Source organism: Nicotiana tabacum, chromosome 2, assembly GCF_000715075.1.
Source record: "Nicotiana tabacum cultivar K326 chromosome 2, ASM71507v2, whole genome shotgun sequence".
NCBI lineage: Eukaryota > Viridiplantae > Streptophyta > Magnoliopsida > Solanales > Solanaceae > Nicotiana > Nicotiana tabacum.
Window position 1 is genome coordinate 10,694,111 of NC_134081.1, and position 6,000 is coordinate 10,700,110.

The following is a 6,000-nucleotide window of genomic DNA, read 5'->3' on the forward strand; positions in this document are numbered from 1 at the left end:
TTAAAACACCTACCTTGGACTATTTGATCATATTTTCTGATATTTTTAGAGTGAGAAAGAGGGTCCTAGAGGGAGAAAGTAATCTTATTGCTCTTCAATTCTCACTTAAAACCTTAAAGATTATCAAGAGAGGCACTTAGGTCTTCTTTCTAAGAGGTAAGATTCTATCACCCAAACTCTTAATTTCAAAATGTAACTAGAATGGGCCATTAGTAAGGTAATTCATGGGGATGAGAGTGCTTACCTAGCATGCATTTATCCTTGTAGTACGTGAGAAGATTGTGAGCTAAAAGTGATAGAGAATGGGTTGGTTAATGATGGATTCTTCCACAAAAAGGGCCTTAAAACATTGATGCACACCTAGTGTTTGATAATATGCTCAAATGAGCTAAAACCATGTTCATCTTCCTAATTTTGGTCTAACTTGTTATATTTTTAAAATAGATTGAAATTGCTAAGAATTCCGGGTCATTTTAGAGTTTGAGAAGCTCAATTGAGGTATGGTGGCTAAACCCCCCTTCTTCTTAGAATCGAATCCCATGGTGTTCATGTAATTGGAGTAAGTCCTTGATCATTATTGAATTGGCTATTCCTAATGTGGTTGTGTTGAAGGATGTTTGTTCAATGTTTATTCTAAATGCTTCATCATGTTATCTTGTCATTGAGGATGTTTTTACAAATGTGGAATATGTGTTAGGAATGTTAAGACTTCATGTCAAGATCGAAATAAAGGTTGTTATGCCAAATTGTATGAAAAGCCTCTATGTGCCTAAGATTCCCAAATTGCTCATATGTGAATCTAATGTCTTGAATGGGAAGCCTTATTGTTGTGGATAATGATAATGATATTTGAATGTGAAAAAAGGGACTGAAACTATGAAATACGACCAAGTACCGAGAATGACTTTGTAATCGTAATCACTAGTGCCAATGAATTGAAAGTATATGAAATAAGTACGATGTGAGATGATTGACTGAAAAAGGTAAAGTCTCAAATGAGATGGCCTAGCCGATCGGGCCGAGATCGGACTCCGTGTAAGAATACGGTGGTATTGTGGATGAAATTGTGAAAATGGTTGATGTCTCAAATGAGATGGCCTAGCCGATCAGGCCGTGATCGGACGCCATGCCGCACACATGGTGGTACTGTGCTGGAAATTATAACAAAATTGTGGTAATGTCTCAAATGAGACGACCTAGCCGATCGGGTCGAGATCGGACTCCGTGTAAGAATACAGAGGTATTGTGAATTGTGAAATATCGGTACTAAAGATCACCCAACCTAATAATATGAAAATTGACTTGAAAATGTATATGATCCTTAACTTGTTGTTCTAATATTATTTGAAGCCCTTATTGAATTCTTGATTGTTCCTCTTGTATTATTATTCATTCTATTGAGTTGGTGTTTAGCTTTACATACTAGTATTATTCGACGGTACTAACATCCTTTTTGCCGGGGGCGCTGTATATTTAAATGGATGCAGGTGGTTACATAGCAGACAATGTTGATCACAGATAGTGCTGCATCCTCTTCTCAGCGGACTTGGTGAGCCCCATTTCATTCCGGGGTCATGTATTGTACCTTTTGTTTATATTGTGGTCACTTTTTGAGGTATAGTCGGGGCCTTCTTGCCGACACCATGTTTACTCCTTTTTGTATCTTTAGAGGCTCTGTAGATACTATGTGGGTTGTATATGGGTATTGGGAATGTTAAACAAGTATATATTGTATTTTATCACTTGTTCCACTCAAACTATAAGAATCCATGTATTTTGAGACTTAAAGGCAAAATAGCTAAGAAAATGGGTTAATGTTGTATGTATGAACTTCCTTCTGTCTAATTAATGAAATCGTGTCTTTTCTTGATAATGGGTGAGTTGGGTAGAAAGTATCTAACAGGCTTGCTCGACCGGATTCACTCGGTTGAGCGTCGGCTGCGCCTCCCGAGGATGGGGCGTGACATGTAGGCCATATCTCTTCGTCGAGTTCCCGCCTTCTGCTTTCGTTGTTACACGTGCCGCTCTCATGGGAGTACCTTAGGCTGAGTTGTTCGACCTCGACTAGTATTACTGCCTTGGTCCCGTAGACCAAAGAGTAGGGTGTCTCTCCTGTGCTCGTTTTCGGAGTTGTTCGGTAGGCCCATATTACTTCTGGTAGTATTTTCGGCCACAGTCCCTTGGCATCTTCGAGCTTTTTCTTCATGATGTTCAGTATTAACTTGTTGGAGGACTCTGCTTACCCATTACTCGTGGGGTGATATGGGGTCGAGAGTATCCTCTTGATATGCCATTTCTCGAAGAATTCGGCGGTTTTTTTCCCTATGAACTGAGGTCCATTATCACAACTGATTTCTTTGGAAAGGCCGAACCGACAGATAATGTTTCTCCATATAAAGGTGATTACCTCATGTTCCCGTATTTGGGAAAATTCTCTTGCTTCCACCCACTTAGAGAAATAGTTTGTTAAAACCAAAAGGAATCGTACATTACCTCGCCCTGCTGGGAGGGGGCCCACAATGTCCATTCCCCATTTGATGAACGACCAAGGGGAGGTGACCGAGTAGAGGTGCTTGCCCGCTTGGTGAATCATTGGGGCGTACTTTTAGCATTGCTCGTATTTTCTCACGAAATCTGGGGTATCTTTTTCATGGTGGGCCAGTAGTATCCCGCCTGTATGAGGCATCTGCCCAATGCTCGATTGCCGAAGTGAGCTCCGCAATGGCCTTCATGGACTTCTCCGAGGACGCTCTAGGTTTGGTTCGTTTCCAAGCACTTTTCCAAAGGGCAGCCGTAAGTCCTCTTGTAGATGTCGTTATGGAGGAGGTTGTATTTGGCCGCCTGCATTCTTAGTTTTTGGCCTCTTTTTTTGTCGTCTGGGAGTGTGTCGTTTTGCAAATATGCGATAATACGATTATACCAGTCCCAAGTTAAGTTTATGATTCTTACCTCGATTTGGTCTAGTGATGAGTTGAGGAGGTGGACTACATTTTTATCTTCGGTCATGTTTTTGGTCGCTGCGGCTAGTTTGGTGAGGCCATCTGCCTCGGCATTCTGTGGTCGTGGGATTTGATTGGGAGGACATTCGTCTAACTCAGGCAGTAGTTTTCAGATTTCGGTTTGGTGTTTTTGCAATCTTTGTCCCTTGATTTGGACAGTCCCTGTGACTTGGTTGACTACAAGCTAGGAGTCACATCACAATTTAACCTTTTCACTCCATATTTGAGTGCTAGCCTTAAACCTGCAATTACGACCTCATACTCGGCCTCATTGTTAGTCATATTCGGGCACCTTATGGACTGGCGAATCACTTCGCATGTTGGGACCTCGAGTACGAGTCCCAGTCCGAACCCTGACGCGTTGGATGCATCATCGGTGTATAGGACCCAGAGGTCTTGTGTTTGGAGGGAATTTTGGATGGCTTCCCTTTCGACTTCAGGCATTATTTTTGCGCTGAAGTCAGCGATGAAGTCGACGAGCACTTATAACTTTATCGCCGTTCGCGGCTGGTATATGATGTCATGCTCACTTAGCTCGATGGCCCATTTGGCCAGCCTTCCCGATAGCTCGGGTTTATGCAAAATGATCCTCAGGGGGAAGGTTGTGACAATCGAGATGGGGTGACATTGGAAATATGGTCTAAGCTTCCGTGAAGCTACGTCCAAGGCTAGAGCCAAGTTTTCGAGGTGTGGGTATCTCGTCTCGACGACGACGAGCATTTTGCTAATGTAATAAATGGGAGATTGCGTACCTTTATTTTCGTGGATCAAGACTGTGCTTACTACTACTTCGGATACGGCTAGATAGACGAGGAGCGCCTCTCCAGGTTTGAGTTTCGAAAGCAAGGGCGGTGATGACAGGTATACCTTTAGTTCTCGTAGATCCTGGATGCACTCGGTAGTCCATTCAAGGCCATTATCTTTCTTGAGTACGCCAAATAATTTATGGAATTTATCCGACGGCCGCGAGATAAAACTTGATAAGGCGGCGATGCGACTAGTCAACCTCTAGACTTATTTTTTGGTGGTCAAGAGTGTTGGTTTCCCTTTGATAGCTTTGATTTGGTTGGGGTTGACCTGGATCCCTCGCTGTGACACCAAGAAAGCCAAGAATTTTCCCTAGCCTATGCCAAACGTGTATTTCTCCGGGTTCATCTTCATTTGGTATCCTCTGAGTATGTCGAAAGTTTCCTTCAAATGATCGATATGATCCTCTGCCCTTTTGGATTTGACCAGCATATCGTCTAAGTATACCTCCATGGTTTTGCCAAGCTGGTCTTTGAACATCCTCGTTACCAATCTTTGATACGTAGCCCCGCATTATTTGGCCCAAATGACATGACCTTATAGCAATACGTTCCTTGATGGGTGATGAACATGGTCTTTTCCTGATCTTCCTCTTCCATCAGGATCTGGTTATAACCCGAGTAAGCGCCCAAGAAACTTAATAATTCGTGACCGGTCGTCGCGTCGATGAGTTGGTCGATATGAGGTAATAGGAATGAATCCTTCGGACATGCTTTGTTCAGATCTATGAAGTCCATGCACATCCGCCATTTCCCATTTTTCTTTTTGACCATTACTACGTTGGTGATCCACTTGGGGTACTTAGACTCCCTGATGAAGCCATTCTCTAACAGTTTTTCCACCTCCTCGCACACTGTGTCGTTAATTGCGGAGTTGAATTTATGCCTGGCATGTCTCACTGGGGGTGGAGTGGATTGACATTTAATTTGTGCGTGGCGATTTCCTTTGGGATGCTCAGCATATTTGCATGGCTGAAAGTAACCAAATCTGCGTTAGCTGTTAAGAATTGACTGAATTTACCTAATTCCTGAAGTTTGCAACTGATATAGGCCTTCTTGCTATGGTCGTTAGGGTCCAATTGAATGGGGTCAAGGTCTTCTATGGTCGATCATGCAGCTTCAATCATGTCGGGGTCTTTGATATCGTCCCCGATCTCGTCGTGCTCCGACCTCGACCCTGCTGATTAATATGCCTCTTTTTCTTTGTCCTTTCTTTGTTGGGTGGCCGTGCTGTCTAAGGTAATGTGGTATCATACCCGGGATATGCGCTGTTCTCCGCGTATACTGAATATTCTCCATGGAGTTAGGAATCTAAATTACTTGGTATAAGCTGGAAGGGATAACTCTTATGGGATATATCTATGGTCGATCCACTATGGCATTGTATGCGGTGGCCTGATCCATGATGTGGAATATTTTCTCTAGAGTTACACCGCCGGTCAAGACGAGGAGTGTAATTTCCCCCGATGTTCGCTCAACTACATTGTTAAAACCGGTTAGTGTGATGCAACGCGACACTATCTTATCCTCGAGCCTCATTTGGGTAAGGAATCAGGGATAGATAATGCGCGCACCGCTTCCATAGTCCACCATGGTGCGCTTGACATAAGTATCTAAAATGCGTAAAGTAATAACAAGGGCATTATTATGAGGGAAAGTCAAACTGTCTGCATCTGACTCATCGAAGATGATACTCTCGTCAAGTCCGTCATACTGTTCGCAGGTGATCGACCGCTTGAGTTTGTGAGTGGTGGTGAACTTTACGTCGTTGACAAAGGTATCGTCACCGCTGCTGATGATCATGTTGATGGTACGAGCTGGTGATGGCAGTTTTGGAGGGCCATGATGTTCATGCCCTCTGGCGAAGTTGGTCCTCTCTTTATCGCTTAACTATTCTTTGAGGTGCCCTTGCCGTAACATGTTTACAACTTTCTGTCTGAGGGCGATGCAATCTTTGGTTTAGTACCCACGTTACTGGTGGAACTCACAGAGGGTGTCATGGTTGAACCGGACGAGGAAGTCCCTTAGTCCCCCACCCAAGGATTGCCTGATAGCAAATATGTCGTTTGCTCTTGCCTTGGCCTTCTTGGCTCCGGCATGAGCGGCTACGAACTTATCAACCATTTCTTCAAAAGTTTCTATGGAGCGGGTTGGTAGCTGCGAATACCATGTTAATGCCCTTCCTGTGAGGGTTT